At 36.6% G+C, this 18,302-nt stretch overlaps 1 pseudogene; it reads left to right on the forward strand.

Moving 5' to 3' along the window:
- The first annotated feature begins 6,202 nt into the window (after window positions 1-6,202).
- LOC122662861 overlaps window positions 6,203-18,302 on the forward strand; it is a 48,187-nt pseudogene continuing 36,087 nt past the window's right edge.

An 18,302-nucleotide genomic window follows, 5' to 3' on the forward strand; every position in this document is an offset into this window, starting at 1 on the left:
GTCATCATATTTTCCCAATTAGTCCAAATGTCCAGCTTATCTCGATCCTTAAAGATTGTGCTTTTTATTCCCCAACTATTGAGAGGTAGTCATTTTTTTTTCTTGTTTGTAATGGTCCAAAGGGTTGGACAGACTTATGTGGGTATTTTATTTGTATATTTATTTTTTCAAATTCCTCTCGATTCTCTTGTCAAAAACAACTATAGTCTCCATAGCTACAAATTTCATCGATTTACCTGACTCTTATTAGGAGAGCAATAATCGAACTTTTTTATTGTAAGGGCTTTATACCATTTTATATCGTTTAAGTGAACGGGTTAGAGACTAAGGGTATGACTGAATGAGAAAGCCATTAAGGGTTTCTATCTCCCCATTTTACTCTTTATAGTTTACACATCTAAAGGAAAAGTAAATAATATAAAGGTCGGTATTCTTTGTGGGGGAGTGTGGCCCCTGCACATACGGGGCTGTGGTAAAAATAAGGGGCGGGGGAGGGGGGGACTAAATCGTTTGGGTATTGAGAGAGCTTGTGGCTTATAAGTAGGGGTCAACCCCTTCCATGTAGACGTGTTTTAAAAGTATGTGGACTTCGGCGCAAAGCGGACAATATCACAAGGACACAACGCTTCTCTCGGACATTAATATTGGCGTCGTCTATGGGAACCCCGGGTCGTACGCAAGTACGCAACAAGTTCCCTCAATAGAGGGCCTCTATTGTGGTAAAAATAAGGAGGGGGCTACTAAGATAGTCCACATCATTTGGGTATCGAGAGAGTTTGTAGTATATAAGCAGGGGTCAACCCCTTCCATGTAGACACGTTTTAAAACAGTGTGGGCTCATTCCAAAGCAGATAATATCACATGGACGCAATGCTAGCTCCTCTTGGGCCTTAACAATGGCCAATGAGAGCGGACGTACATTGGCATCATGGGAGCGAGATTTTCCACCTTTCATGTGAAGTGAGGCGGTCATTTCGCCCCGTTTGTGTCTAGGCATGGGTGGTACACTCTGTCACTCCCCACCGATAACTTTTCTCTGTAATAAATTGTAAAATGGGACACTATCTCACCATTTTTCTTCTTTTTTTTTGTTGGACATTTGCAATATGATAGATCTTTTTATCTCATGTGTTGTTAAGAAGAAGAATAGAAGAATGGTTTATTTTGCATATCAATTAGCTAAAGTACCTAGAACTACATCTCTTATGAACTATGTTTATTCTTATTTTCCCTTTTTCCTTTTCCCTGCTCTAATGAATTTAGTTTTTCTATAAAACAAATAATGTAAATGAGGAAGAGTTCTCTCTGTGAGAGTATGCTCCCTACACACATGCAAGGGCCAATGGAAGCACGTGCTAAAGCATCAACAAGGCAAGCGTTTTCGCCTTTCATGGGAGTGGGGTGGTCATTTCGCCCCCCTTTGTGTATGGGCATAGGGGTCACGTTCCCCAACAAAAACCATTTTCCCAATGTAAATATAGGAATATGAAAAAAGACATAATTTGTATATGTGGCCGGGGAACTGAAATTGAACATCATCACTTAGTCAAGCTGCCTACGTACCTTGGATAAGGATCATGTAAAATATAGTTCCAAAACATTGACATGATGACCTTGAAATTGTATCCTTGGCAAATGAAGTCCAATGACACTGACTGAATGTCAATCAAACTCACACATTAAAAAAAATCCACTTAAGGGGACCAAATCGGGCAACAAAATCGATACTTTTATCAGACATTCATTTTGGCAGCATAACAACGTAAAAAAGAATATTTTAATATTATTCACAAAAATTTCCACTACAATAGCATAAAATGGTGTTTTGGAAAATGAAATAAAATGCATGTACACTATGTAATAATTAATTTGTTTATATCCAATTGAGTGCAACTCTCTGTGCCCTTAGTAGCCCAGTAAGTGAAGTACACCACTACTAGATAGCTTCATGTTTGGGGTATTGTTTTATCTTGGAGGTTGATTCGCAATGACTTTGTTTATAGTCTTAAGGAGAGCAATTTTTGTCACGACTAAGCCCCACACTGATTCCTTAAGTTTCTTCATGATTTTCATATTCGTGACGCATAATGTGGTACTTGATTGCCATCATCAACTTTTGTTGTCTTCAATCAAGATAAGTAATCCTTCCCCTTTTTTCTACATATGTTGATATGTATGTTTTGAATTATTATTTCCAACATGGTCGTTGCAAAATTTTGAACAGATTTGGTCGATTGTTGATGTTTGAATCCAGAGCACGGTTCGAGATCTCGCTGAGTTTCTCGGTTATTTCAAAATCCGAGACGAGACAGCCTACGGTACAGGAAATTATAATTTCTCGCTGAGATCTCGGCGAGATCTCAAATCTCGAATCTCGGCTTCGATTTTGCCCATGGTTTTGACCCATCTATCACAATAAATCAACCTAACTTGACGAACTCACATATCTCGGCGAGCTCTGTCCTAAAAGGCTAAAACACTAAAAACACCTCTCCAAACACCCCCAAAAACAATATTTCTTCTTCTTGGCTTCAATTTTTTTATGGATTGCAAGCTTTGAAGTGTGATTCAACTACAAACTTGAAGATTCAACTCCAATATTGCAAGAATCATCACATATTTGAAGGTTTTTTTAAAGTTATTCCCTCTTTTCCCTAAATCTATTTTTTTCAATAAAAATTGTTCAATCATTGGTAGATTCATGTGATTTTGAGATATGTTAAACAACTTTGGCCGATGTATCACTTGATGGAGTATGAATTTTTTTTTTTTTATTATAATTTTTGCAAAATAAATGATTTATTTGAAAAAAATAGGATGAATAGTGATTGTTTGGAAGTGATTTTCATACATGTTGAATAACTTTGAATGCTCTACAACAACCTCACAGATCAGTTTTTTATTTTCACCCATTAAAAAAATTATTTTATTTTTCAGAATTAATAAAAATATTATTAAAATTTAAAAATATATATATAATATTAAGAAAAAATACTTGTTGTTTATGAAAAATTATGCACAATATATGCACATAATGTTCAACTTCAAATAGTATCAAATACATCATTACATTATATTTTTCTTATACTTTATTTTATAAATATTTTTAATAAAAATTCTAAATATTATTTTTAATTACGAAACAAATACTAGGGTCAGGGGATAAATAAGAGATAGTTATTTGATTGTTTTAGTAGCTTGACATTATGTTTAACAGTTATGAATAGAATACTTTAAATCTTAAATACATTACTTTAAGTCTTTAATACAATACTTTAACTCTTTAATACATTACTTTAAATCTTTAATAGTTATTAATACATGTTTTTTTATGTAACAATGTAAAATATAAGATATTTTGTACACAATGTCTGATATAGCATGACAACATGGAGTCCCAATGTCCGAAGATAAAAAGAAGTCCAAATGCAATTATTGTGGAAAGTTGCTATCTAGAGGAGCCACCACGTTAAAACAATATTTGTCTGATATAGGCAAAGATGTTGCCTCATGCCCAAATGTTCCGACCAAAGTGAAACTGGCTATGACATAACACTTGAGGGGAAGAAAAGTAAAGAAAACTGAGAGTTTGTAGTTTATAAACAGGGATCAACCCCTTCCATGTAGACGCATTTTAAAACCATGTGGGCTCAGTCCAAAGTAAATAATATCACATAGACGCTATGCTAACTCCTCTTGGGCCTTAACAGTGGCCAATGAGAGCGGACGTACGTTGGCATCATGGGAGTGAGATTTTTCACCTTTCATGTGAAGCAAGGCGGTCATTTCGCCCCCTTTGTGTCTAGGCATGGGTGGTACACTCTGTCACTCCCCCACCGAGAACTTTTCTCCGTAATACATTGTAAAGTGGGACACTATCTCACCAAATTTTATTTTATTTTTTGTTGGACATTTGCAATATGATAGATCTTTTTATCTCATGTGTTGTTAAGAAAAAGAATAGAATAATGGTTTATTTTGCATATCAATTAGCTAAAGTACCTAGAACTACATCTCTTATGAACTATGTTTATTTTTATTTTCTTGTTTTCCTTTTCCCTGCTCTAATGAATTTAGTTTTTCTATAAAACAAATAATGTAAATGAGGAAGACTTCTCTCTGTGAGAGTGTGGTCCCTACACACATGCAAGGGCCAATGGAAGCACGTGCTAAAGCATCAATAAGGCAAGCGTTTTTGCCTTCCATGGGAGTGGGGCGGTCATTTCGTCCCCCTTTGTGTAAGGGCATAGGGGCCACGATCCCCCACAAAAACCATTTCCCCATTGTAAATATAGGAATATGAAAAAGGACATAATTTGTATATGTGGGCGGGGACCTGAAATTGAATATCATCACTTAGTCAAGCTGCCTACGTACCTCGGATAAGGATAATGTCAAATATAGTTCCAAAACATTGATATGATGGCCTTGAAATTGTATTCTTGGCATATGAAGTCCAATGACACTGACTGAATGTCAATCAGACTCACACATTAAAAAAAATCCACTTCAGGGGATCAAATTGGGCAACAAAATCGATACTTTTATCAGACATTCATTTTGACAACATAACAACATAAAAAAGAATATTTTAATACTATTCACAAAAAATTTTCACTACAACGGCATAAAATGGTGTTTTGAAAAATAAAATAAAATGCATGTACACTATGTAATAATTAATTTGTTTATATCTAATTGAGTGCAACTCTCTGTGCCCTTAGTAACCTAGTAAGTGAAGTACATCACTACTAGATAGCTTCATGTTTAGGGTATTGTTTTATCTTGGAGGTTGATTCGCAAGGACTTTGTCTATAGTCTTAAGGCGAACGATTTTTATCACGACTAAGCCCTACACTGATTCCTTAAGTTTCTTCATGATTTTCATATTCGTGACGCATAATGTGGTACTTGATTGCCATCATCAACTTTTGTTGTCTTCAATCAAGATAAGTAATCCTTCCCCTTTTTTCTATATATGTTGATATGTATGTTTTGAATTATTATTTCCATCATGGCCGTTGCAAAATTTTGAACAGATTTGGTCGATCGTTGATATTTGAATCCAAAGCATGGTTTGAGATCTCGCTGAGTTTCTCGGTTATTTCAAAACCCGAGACGAGACAACCTACGGTACAGGAAATTACAATTTCTCGCTGAGATCTCGACGAGATCTCAAATCTCAGATCTCGGTTTCGGCTTTGCCCATGGTATTGATCCATCTATCATAATATATCAACCTAACTCGACGAACTCATATATCTCGGCGAGCTCTGTCCTAAAAGGCTAAAACACTCAAAACACCTCTCCAAACACCCCCAAAAACGATATTTATTCTTCTTGACTTCAATTTTTTTATGGATTGCAAGCTTTAAAGTGTGATTCAACTACAAACTTGAAGATTCAACTCCAATATTACAAGAATCATCACATGTTTGAAGGTTTCTTCAAAATTATTCCTTCTTTTCCCTAAATCTATTTTTTTCAACAAAAATTGTTCAATCATTGACAGATTCATGTGATTTTGAGATATGTTAAACAACTTTGGCCGATGTATCACTTGATGGAGTCCGAACTATTTTTTTGTTATTATAATTTTTGCAAAATAAATGATTTATTTGAAAAAAAGTAGGATGAATAGTGATTATTTGGAAGTGATTTTCCTATATGTTGAATAACTTTGGATGTTCTACAACCTCATTGATCAGTTTTTTATTTTCACCCATTAAAAAAATTATTTATTTTTCAGAATTAATAAAAATATTATTAAAATTTAAATATATATATATAATATTAAGAAAAAAATACTTATTGTATATGAAAAATTATGCACAATATATGCACATAATGTTCAACTTCAAATGGTGTCAAATACATTATTACATTATATTTTTCTTATACTTTAAGGTATAAATATTTTTAATAAAAATTCTAAATATTATTTTTAATTACGAAACAAATACTAGGGTCAGGGGATAAATAAAAGATAGCTATTTGATTATTCTACTCGCTTGACATTATATTTAACAGTTATGAATAGAATACTTTAAATCTTAAATACATTACTTTAAGTCTTTGATACAATACTTTAACTTTTTAATACGTTACTTGAAGTCTTTAATAGTTATTAATACATGTTTTTTTATGTAATAATGTAAAATATATGACATTTTGTACACAATGTCTAATATAGCATGACAACATGGAGTCCCAATGTCCGAAGACAAAAAGAAGTCCAAATGCAATTATTGTGGAAAGTTACTATCTGGAGGAGTCACCAGGTTAAAACAACATTTGTCTGATATAGGCAAAGATGTTGCCTCATGCCCAACTGTTCCGATCAAAGTGAAACTGGCTATGACATAACACTTGAGGGGAAGAAGAGTAAAGAAAGCTGAGAGGGAAATAATACAAGAACAGTTTGATGAGGCAAAACTAGAGAGGCCTAGTGTAGAGGTCCGTGGAGGAGATGATACTGAATTTAGGCATCCACCTGGTGAGTTTGAATCAGAGGCTGAATGGAGAATTTATCAGCAGACTTTGACAGAGAGTAGACAAAGTTTACATTTTGAGAATGTGAGAAGATATGAGCAGGCAAGAGGAGCTGATGGATCTGGCTCAGTTGCACTAATGCAACAAGATGAGAGGAGGAAAAGCACTAGGTCAAAACATATATCACTACCCCCAACCCTACCACGAGCATATTCCCCAGATCCCATTTTTTAACAGGATCCAATAATTTTTAGGCAACAAGATGCCTACCAGTCAACCATCCCGCAAGTGTCTGATGGTAAACAGGAGGAAGCACGAAAAATCTTAAGCAAGTTCATGTTATACAATGGCATATCAGCTAATGTAGCACAAGGAACATACTATAATGCATTCCTTGGCGCTGTAGGGAGGGCTGGCCCAGGATGGAAGGGACCTTCACCACATGAATTATATAATGTATATTTGCCTCAAGAGGTACAGGAGCTGAAAGAGTACATTGATGGTTTGAAGCCAATGTGGGAGATATATGGGGTTACCCTTATGGCTGATAGTTGGACTGAACCTACTAAACTGTCCATTATAAATTTCATGGTGAGTTGCAATGGGAAGACAATATTCTTAAAGTTTGTCGATGCATCAAAGCATGTAAAAGATGCATCATACTTGTATAAGGAGTTGAAGCTAGTGGTGGATGAGGTAGGAGCAATGAACGTTATCCAAATTGTGACAGATAACGGTTCTAACTTTAAAAAGATTGGAGAAAAGTTGATGAATAAGAAGAGTAAGAGGATCCAACTCTTTTGGACTCCATGTGCAGCACATTCCATTGATTTAATGCTGAAGGACATGGGAAAAAAAAATTTGGTGGAGGGTGTGGTAAATAGGGCAAAACAAGTGACAAATTTTGTATATAACCATGGTTATGTTTTAGCCATGTTGAGGGAAAAATGCAATGGAGATTTAGTGAGGCTTAGTGTCACTCGATTTACCACCAATTACATTACATTGAAGAGATTTCAGATGGGTCTGAGGTCTATGTTTGCAAGTGAACAATGGTTTGATTGGCAGGGTTATAAGTCAGAAGAAGGGAGGGCAGCACAACAGACCATTGCAAGTGACGAATTCTAGAAGGACTTGTATAAAGTGGTTGTCATATTAGAGCCAGAGGTAACAGTTTTGAGGATGGTTGATACAAAGAAGAAGCCTACCTTGGCCCACATTTATGCTATCATTCAAAAAATGAAGGAAATGGTTAGAGCTACTATACCTCGAAGTGCAAAGTCGTACATTAACATCATTGATGAGCGATGGGAGAATCACTTGAGTCATCCATTGCATAAAACTGGTGAGTTCAACATACTTTACACATTAAATTTTAAAACTTTTTACATTTACATATTCAAAACCTAAAGACATTCAGTCACTAATAAATTATATTTGTGGTATCTACTTTACCAGCATACTATTTGAATCCAAAGTATCAGTGCTCCCATGATCTTGGGGTACACACAGATTTGTTAATGAGAGTTCAAGCTGTTATTGAGAAGTTGAAACCCAATCCAAAGATACAAGTTACCTGCAATGATGAGGTGAGAGTATGGGACTTTGGTAGTTAATTTATGAATGTAATTACTAAATAGCAAATACTAATGCCTCTAACAATGTTTGAAATTTAAAATGAAAATAGATCAAATACTTCAAAGAGGCCTCAGCAAGTTCGGTCGACAAGCTACAGTGGAGGGTAGATAAAAGTCAGACCCTAGTAGGTGGCATGACATTATATTTATGAATTATAATTTTATACCTTTAGAATGTACATATTCTTAATATTCTATATTTGTAATGCATTCGACTGGTGGGTGCTTTGTGATACAAGTTCACTCAACCTGAGGAAGGTAGTAGTGAGAGTGCTCTTACAAACTTGTTCATCCTCCGGATCCGAGCGCAACTGGGGTACATTCTCATTGATACACTCAAAGAGGTGGAACAGGTTGGGTAGCGAATGATTGGAGCAGCTTGTGTATGTGCACTACAATATGAGATTAAGGACGAGGCACATATGTGAAGGAATTGAAGCCAATGACAAAGAACCCATCGAACTGTCCAACATTTTTCAGGACTCTGATGATGATGAGGATCCCCTATTCCAGTAGGTGAGGGATCGTGGTACACCCAATATGGATCAGCCTGGGGGTAGACCCGACCCCACCATTGCGTCTGTAATCGATACTAATATTGAGGACTATATATCGCAATAGGGGCGTGCACATTCAGAGTCACCGAGACCTTTTGAGGCTGCAGTAGGAAGTCCTGCTGATGATGATGATGATGGTGGTGGTGGTGATGATGATGGTGGTGATGATGGTGATGGTGATGGTGGTGGTAGTGGCATACGGAGTGGTGGTTATTATGATGATCGTCATGAGGGGATGCGCGAGCAGTACCAGTATGATGTGGAAATACAAGTGAACCCTATACGTTTCATAGGTGAGTCTCAGTTTATGCATGCCACTCAAGATCAAGACCATGGTGGCCACACTAAAATGTACAACAGAAAGAAGGATCGTAAACACTCACATGCTCAGGATGATGACAACAGTATGAACACCATGCTTGCAAGTTTTGGAAGCATGAGTATAGATACTACTAGTGAGCATCAGTCATGGCATTCATCTCAGCATCATCATGGCTATGAATATGGTCAGGAGAGTACCGATTCTGAATATAGTAGCTATGGTCAGTTTGGGCAGTCAGCAGTTGGGTTTGACAATCAAAGCACTGGGTTAGGTTTTGGGCACATATTTTTAGTCCCAAACCAGCCATACACGCTTCAAACTCAATATGACAGTAGCAGTGGATCTCACACCTCATGCCAACAGCCTCCCATGTACCCTAGGATAAGGGGTTTGGTATATGTTGATGACTACACTTATATGGAGGTTGTGTCACACTATGTGCAACACCACAACAATTCTTTGACATGGGAATTCTATGTGGATCAATATGGGGAAGAATTCATTACTCGATCACATTTTATGTAACAAATTCAGAGAAAATTGATGTAATGCACTCTTTATTTGAATGTTTTGATTGCTATATATTAAATTGAATGTTTTGATTGCTATATATTACTAAATTATGTGTAGAGTAGGGTGTTTTAGTACGACTCGTCGCTTATCAACCTATGGTCCAAAGTGAAACTCATATTTGGACTTATTTTTTGGGAAATCTGGGCATGCCATTGTGTTTAAAATGCCTGAAATAGACTGGATACCAAGTTTCAGACCCAAAATATGTGTAAAACCCATCGGGTTGGAGATCCGAGTCCAAAAAAAAAAAAAAAGGCACAATCTCGGCGAGATCTCTACTCATCTCGGTTTTCTAAGGGACCGAGATCCCACTGAGACCCGTGTTTTCGAACCATAATCCAGAGACGACAAGGGGGGAGAGAGAGGGTAGGTGGGGGTATATAGATGTGGTGCGGGGTGGGGCGGGAGACACACACACACACATAGAGAGAGAGAGGCAAAATTTGTGAAAGGGTAGAGGTCGAAGACCAAGAGGAAGGGGAGAGGGAGAAGAAGAGGGACCGTATAGCAGCCGTGGTGGACAAGTTATGCAAGACAACCGGTACAAATGGATGAGTTCCTTTGTGTTATAACTAATGGTTAATAAAATGTTGATATGTATGATTCCATAAATAATAGCATTTGTACAATATTGTCACTAAAGATCAATGGCTTCATATTGGTAGATACAAAATTTGTTAAAAAGTTAAGAAGGTCCAAAATGTTGCCATTAGTAGTATGAGTAAAAAAAGCAGAAGCAGAGTCGTGATGAGCTTTAAGGAGGATAGTAAGTATACGCCAAGGCCTCACAACAACAGTTGGATTCTTTATCATTTGTACAAGGGTTTTTGTTACTACACCAAACTTCCTTGATAAGTACCCCTTTTTTGCATAATATTCTAATCCCTGCAGTATACCAAAAAGTTATGTTTCCAATGAATTATTAGTTCCCCAAAAATTTGCAGCTATGAATTTAATTGACCTAGCATCAAAATGGAGTACACCCATCCTGATCTGTCTATATTGGAGGATGTTGTTCCTATGCACATGAGAATAGGATAGTGAATTACAGGCAAACATTCTAGACACTTTAGCATTGAAAAGTCATAATTAAAAGAAGTAGAAGATTCAAACGGTGAAAGCGTTAGGGGATAGATATTAAGGTTACACATCCATTTCCGGGTGTTGTTCATGATCCACATTGGATCGGGTTTAAAATCATTATGTGTCACCTTGTTCCTAAGGTGCCAAATAAAATAACATATTATAATAATCAATACATTCTAGAACTTTCCTCTTGAAACAAAAAATAAAAATAAATTAAAGAAAAAAAAACCTAACATGCTTTACTAAAAAGACAAGTTTCCCTTCACCCACGATGGAAACAAAAAACCTCTTAAGCCACAATATTTAAGTGTGAGATTGAATTGGGAGGAGTACTTTAGACCATATACAATAGGGATGCGATTTTGTTAATGAAACTGATCCTCTAGGAATCTAATCATGGGATTATGTGGAAGGTGGCAAGAAAAGTTTCTCCTTATTAAACAATTGGGAGAGGATTTTTCGCTCTAATAGCGTGGGGATGAATCTGTACACAACATTGATGACTATTATGAAACAGGTATCATCTATGTAGGGCTCCATGTCCTGTGAGAGAGAATTGCACACCAACATTGTAGCAATCTTTCTCATCTCTAAGCAAGTAGAGTACTCTACACCTTATTCACCCAAAAAAAAGAGTACTCTACACCCCCTCACATGTATTTTTTTTAATTATTCTTTCTCTCATAAAAAAAAAACTAATATAATAACACATGTGACGAGGTCGTAGTGTACGCCTTGAGCTCAAAGAGCCTTTTCCCAAAAGTTTAAAACTAGAAAGCATGAATATATTTTTTTGTTTTTGTTTCTCGCCTACAAAGTGTAAATTTCTGTTCAATCACAGATATAAGTCAATTATTTTCAATTGGGGACGTGATTTGAGGATCCTATCTGTGGTTTGAAGTATCGGTATCGGATCTCCTGATACGACCGATTTGGATGGTTTTGAAGGTGATCGATATCAATACTTGGCCGATATCGTATCTATGAAACGATATGTAAGTGGTAAAATAATTTATTTTTATTTTTTTTTAAGGAAAACCAAGGATAAAAATTGTCTAATATGGCCGATCTGTGCATCGAGTGGCCCAAGTTCAAGTTTTCAGATTCATCCAACATTCCCATGAAGATGCCCTAGTCCATCCCTTAACAAGGACTGGTGTATGAGCATACACCAAGGACTACAAAACATGGAAATTTGTGTAATAGCCACTAGATTAAAATATTTTTAACATGATATTACTGCGTTGCCCATATTAACCATGTGCTCATTAAAGAACAAGAGTGAAATCAATTTCAATTTCAAAATTGAAACAGCTCATCACTCATCAGTTATTTCAAAATTTCTATTCGAATTGATTTCACTAAAATAAGGTGAAAAAAAAAAAAATAACAAACCAAAACAATTTATGAAATAGAAATCACCCCATGAAATTGAGTCATCAGCATTAGATCAGCTGGATCTGCCGATTCATATTGGAATCGGTGGAGACTAATACTGATTTCTAGTTGATCCCGTATCAATGGATTAGTATGAACAAGGGTAAAAATGTAAAAAAAATAAAATTCGAAAGGAAATAAGGGTAAGGGTAAATTACACGTTACCCCTTGATTTTCAAACGAAACTCAAATCACCCCCTGGTTTTTGAAAATACTCAAATCACCCCCTATATTAGACCCCAATATGACAAATTAGTCCCTACCGTTAATTTTATGCTTTTAAGTGATGATGTCAACCAGTTAAATAAATTTAAATCTCTAAACTACCCTTGTCTAGTGTAGAGTTACTTTTTTACCCTTGATCTAAAAACCCCAAAACGATGTGAAGTCGTACCTTTTTTTTTATTATAATTAAAACAAAGAATTGCCTTCTTCACCAAATCACTAAACCGAGAATGGAGAAAACCCATTTAGGGTTTTAATAACCACCACCTCAGTCTCTTGCGGCGATCGAACCAGAGGCCGGCGACCAAACTCAGGTACGATGAATGACCGTCAAGGTCCAACAGCCATAACCCCGGCCTCAGATGCCTGTGAAACCCAAAAAAACAAAAAAACCCCAAAAACCTTTTTCCCTATTCAGTGAAGAAAAAGGGGTTGGTATTCGATGATTTCAATGAACCCACCTTTCCCTCTCTCATCTCCCTCCCATGTTGAACCTACCTCACTTCAGATTCCTGCTACTGAAACTAGATTTTTTCGATATGGACTTCGTTGATAACGAAAATTATGCCTGTAAATTTTGGTCTTTATACCCAAATTAGGTTAATTAAAGGTATCAATTTTAGATCCATAGCTATTTCTGGATGGGTTGTTTTAGAATCAAGGAGAAATTCGCAAGTTAAGAGGAAGAGGAATGAGGGTTTGAAAAGGGGAGAGCAGGCGGTAGCAAGGTGGGGGAAAAGACGAACTCACAAGCAAGGAACCTTTTTATTTTTTTCTCCAGCTTTTAATTTCTTATAAGCATTCTGAACAAAATCTACTTCCTTTCCTGTGAAGAAAAGTAATCCCAACATATCGTTAATTATTTCTTTGCAATTGCTCTCTCAAGCCCAAACCCCAATCACATTGATTCTCCATGGCTGTAAGATATCGGAAATGATGGATCATTTTTCTGTTTTGGTTACTTTCCCATTTGATTGCTTTTAATATGTTGCATGCGTTTGATTGTCCTAATCATTCAAGTGTCGTGACAGTCAGGAGGGTAAATCTCTTAGCTTAGATGCTCAGGTGGTGGAGAAGAAGATGATGTTTGCAAGTCAGTTGCAGGTCTACAATAGAGTAATGTTTGCAGGTTTCGATCATGCTTGTGGCGGTGGCAACAGGAAGAAAGAGAAGAAAAGCAGTAGAAACAGAGAGGATATCTAAAGTGCATTTTCTACAAACGTTGTTGGGTATCTCAATTGTCATTTCACCTTTTGGTTTGATTTAAGTTAACACCGTTACTTTAGAGGGGGACGGTTGAGTATTTTAAAAAATCACGGGGTGAATTGAGTTTCGTTTGAAAATCACCGGGTGTCGTGTAATTTACCCTAAGGGGTAAATCTGTCTGATCCGGATCAGTATCGGCTGACACCGATACCGATTACTAGAACCCTGATGAGACACAAAACCTGTACGATGTTTACGGCTCAACCGGTCTAATCAAACGCTTAAATCTTTTACTTCTTGAAGAGAGAGAAGCTCAGAGAGTGAAACCTGAGAAAGAGAAGATGTGCAGTTCTATTTTTGCGCAGACACTTGTTATTGGCTCTTCATCGCCTTACGAGAAAAGCTGCGGAAAGGTAACTCGTTAATCTTTGAATTTCGGTTAATTCTGGGCTTTTCTGAAGGATATTTTCGGGTTGAATTTATGCTTCTTTCTTCTTCAGGTTCCATTATAGGTTTGTGTCTTTAGTGAGGCTCTGCTTGCGCTTTTACTGTGTTTTATCAATGAGTTCACCTGCTGTCCGTTCTCCTTTTTTTTTTTTCCCCCCCCTGAATTTCGAATTGCGGTTTTTCTGCCAATGGGTCTCGTAATGTTCGTCTAAATTCTACCAATGGACACCTATATTGTTCTAACTTAAGTTAATGGCTGTCACTGTAATTGGATGAGCTTAGATGGTGTCTGATCCTGCTTGTCTTTGCTGATGATCTTCTGGATTGAGTTCCTTTACTTTTGCTATTTTGAAGGTTGGTAAAATTCTGTCTGTTTTCCTTTTTTTTTTCATTTCTCTCTTCTTTTTTGGAACTTTTGTGTTGGTTAAATATGTGTTATTTCAATTTCAGCTCAAGTGAAAAGTTGTTGTAATCTGATTGTGAGGTATTGCAATTTGGTTATTCTTGGCTGGATTGATGGTTTTAATTTTCCCAGTCTGCTACGTAGTTGGATTGCATTAAAATGTGCCTTCCCCGTTTTAATATTTTTCAAAATGTATACCTTCACATGGATTGAACTATAGAGAACTACTCAGAATAAGAAAACATGTACTCTTACTTTGCAAATCAAGATCCACCAGCAGAAAAGCATTGCTTCAGTTTCAAACTTTTCAACAGCAAAGGAAATACTAAGCTGACATCGTGTCAGATGATGCATAGCTGGCATCCCTGTGATGCCATCGGCCAACCACTATATTGGCTTGGAGCCCTTTGCACAGCTGAGATCCTGCTGCCTGTCACCCAATTTGCATGTTGTAATAGCACTTCCCTAGCTATAGATCGACAAATTCCACATATATAAGGTTAGTGTAGATCTAAGGGCTCCACATGGAGACTGAAAATGGTGACCATGGAGGAATCCTGCCCTTTGTGACTGACATCATTTTCTTAATGGTTAATGGTATCATATTACTGTAAGGTAGCACACCTCAAAAACATTTATGTATTGCTAATGATGTCTAGGCAAACACCTCAAAAGCTTACAAAGCGTAAGTTTGTCATGAACGTTTGGAGTCAGCCTCTTGTATAGTTGTTAAGAGTTGCAAGAAGAAAGAAATGGATCAATCTATCTCCATGGATATACTGGCAACTATGGTTTAAAGATTAATACTGGATTGGTTGAATTGGCTGATCCATTGTGTATGTCATCGGGCTCTTGTTTCTTGGGTTGGCCAATTTTTTGTTTGGATTGTCGTATGCAGAACGTCTTGATCTCTTTGGCCCGGGATCGATCTGATCTGTGATACGAATCTTTAAATCCTTGCTGGCTATGGTATAAAACATATTCTGATAATAAGACCCTCATGCTGTTACTTGTTGGTTATTTATTTATTTCAAGTTCGTTTGTGTAGTTAAACATAAGTTAGTGTACTAATGGTGTAGTCAAAGTTCTTTCTGTTATCCTCAGGCCTCAAGAGACTATTTGGATGTAATCAAACAACGATCAACTTGGGTATATCGTGGGTGTAACAAATTGCAAGGGCACTGCTATTTCCTTTCCAAACCAAGGTTCTCAATACATGGAAAGGTGTGTTGATATTGCTGACATAATGAATGTACCCACCCATACAATTTATTTAGTTTGATGAAGATTAAGTCTTATTGCTGCGTGATGTGATTTTAACAGGTCTGGAATTTTTTCTTCCCAATCATTGGTTAAAATAGTATGATTCATTGAATGTTATTTTGTAGTCCTAGATTGATATTTTTCTAGAGGCAAACCTATATTTCATAATCCATATAGAATCCTGTGTGTGTGAAAGGAATTCACAAATATGAGAAGTAAGACTCCTTTTATTTATTCACCCAAAAAAAAAGACTCCTTTTATTTCAAGAGAAAAATATAAATTCCTCAAAACTTGCGAAACTTATTTTGTACTTTTTATATTCTATGAATTATAAGCATATTTGGGCACGGTTGAGTTAGGAAAACAATCCAGCCATATGATGAGGGTGGTGTCATCCATTTGGAAGTTGTCTTCTAATTTTTTGTATTGCACTTCAGTAAAATAAATTTTTTTTTCAGGTCTATATGATTTCCTTTTGCTTTTAAGAAAATTCCTGTAAAAGTATTTTTTGTTGAATCACTGGAGCCCAATGGAAGAAGCTGCTGGTTCTTCCTTTGCCATCAGCATTGTGGCGCAATTCACATAGTTGGGACCAATCTGGGATACTCCATTAGATGGTCCTCCAATGAGATCTATTCCTGCTGGATGTTTACCTGTTTGACTGCCCCCATTATTTTTTGGCACCTAGAAAATGTCTCCAGGGACTTGGGAATTTCCTAGAAATCCAAATTCTTTTGTATTTCTGACAGTTAAGAACTTGTGTTGTTCATTATATATATGAAAGTTCCAATATTTTGGATGGTTAGGTTCATTTAGTAATGTGAAAGATCTATGTGAATGATGGGGCCCACAATCTTTTATGTGTATGGTGGAAGCATAGACTATCGACTTCTTGCATCCTCAAATCGTGACATGAATTTTTGCATTTATGTATTGTGTTTCTTTTTAACAGAACCAAAAGGCAAAAATAGTGCAAAATGACTTAATTGTAGGGTCCATAAAGAATACTATTTTTTTCATTTTTCTGTAAAATTCTGAGAGTATTCTCTTTTCTTTTAAAGATGAAAATTGTAATTCTGCTGTGATTTTGAGTTTGGGCAAACACCAAATGAATAAGTTCTGATCTTTTGCTTTTGCTTTAATAGTCTGAGCACAATTTTGCAGTATCGTCCCTTTTAACTGATGAACACTCAGCAATGGGAAACATTGAAGAAGATACAGAAAATATTGGTATCTTGAGCTTGGATCCAGGGTTGGAACCATTTAAAGATCACCTCAGATATAGAATAGTGAGATACGTGGAGCAGAAGAAACTAATTGAGAAATATGAAGGAAGTCTTGAAGAATATGCACAAGGTTAAGTTCAAATGCAGAACATACATGTTTTCTTTTCCCACGGTTATGTAATATTCATCTGGGTTTTCTTCTTTCTTGGGTCAGTATTGAACATGTTAAGCCCAAGTTCATCAGGCTGATTATTCATGGTGCTTCACTACTTGCTACAAGATCGTTCTGTTTAGAATCTTAGATTAACCTCATTGGATCAATCAGATACTGTTTTTTTTAAAATATCCAAAAGGAGTGTGATGGTCAACCGATAAATTTTATTCGTCAGAAGATAATTGTCTTCTGATCTGGTTAGTTTGGGCGATAAGACTTCCTATTTGGTCCATCAATTGGATCCTTCTGATTTCCTTTAATGTCATCTGGTAGTTAATTTATGAAAGTATTGTGTTGATCCACAAATACCTCTGATTACTTATTTCTGTTCCTTCCCTCCCCTGTTTCCTCAGGTTATTTGAAATTTGGGTTTAACAGAGAAGAAAATGCCATTGTGTACCGTGAGTGGGCTCCTGCTGCAGAGTAAATTCTTTGACCAAGTCCTACTCATTTTTTTATGTGACCTTTATCTGCTTGTAACACTTGCCAGTACATGTTGATGGTGGCATTATGAATTTTTGACAAAGTACCAGGGTTCCCCAACGAGCCACGTTCATGGCATCATCATCATTAAATATTGATAATCTTCACTGACCTGTAATTTGTGCACTAGCACCAGCGCTTTACTACTTCTTATGGTAGCTATTTGCAAAATATAAGTAAATACATCAGCTTAAAAACTTAATTGCCCCATGTGTTTATGTTTTAACTGGAGAACTTCATAATGTAGGGAAGCACAAGTTATTGGGGACTTCAATGGATGGGATGGTTCCAACCACAGAATGGAGAGGAACCAGTTTGGTGTTTGGACTATCAAGATTCCTGATTCTGGTGGAAATCCAGCCATTCCACACAATTCAAGGGTCAAGTTTCGTTTCAAGCATGGGAATGCAGTGTGGATTGATCGAATTCCTGCATGGATAAGATATGCCACTGTAGACACCAGCACATTTGCAGCGCCATATGATGGTGTGTACTGGGACCCACCACCTTCAGAAAGGTGCTAATTCTTGTTCTGTATTTCCTTCCCTCCCCTTTCTCCCCCTATTTTCATGAAGGGGGGGAAAAGAGAACTACAGGATCCGAAATATAAAGGGGTCGCAATATCTTGGGCACTTCTGCCTAGACCCTTCAGTTTCAAATTAGAGGTTTATTGTTTAATACAATTTGTTACTGCTTAAAGTTAAATTGCTAAGGACCCAATAACTGTTGG

Source organism: Telopea speciosissima, chromosome 5 (genome assembly GCF_018873765.1).
Source record: "Telopea speciosissima isolate NSW1024214 ecotype Mountain lineage chromosome 5, Tspe_v1, whole genome shotgun sequence".
Classification (NCBI taxonomy): Eukaryota; Viridiplantae; Streptophyta; class Magnoliopsida; order Proteales; family Proteaceae; genus Telopea; species Telopea speciosissima.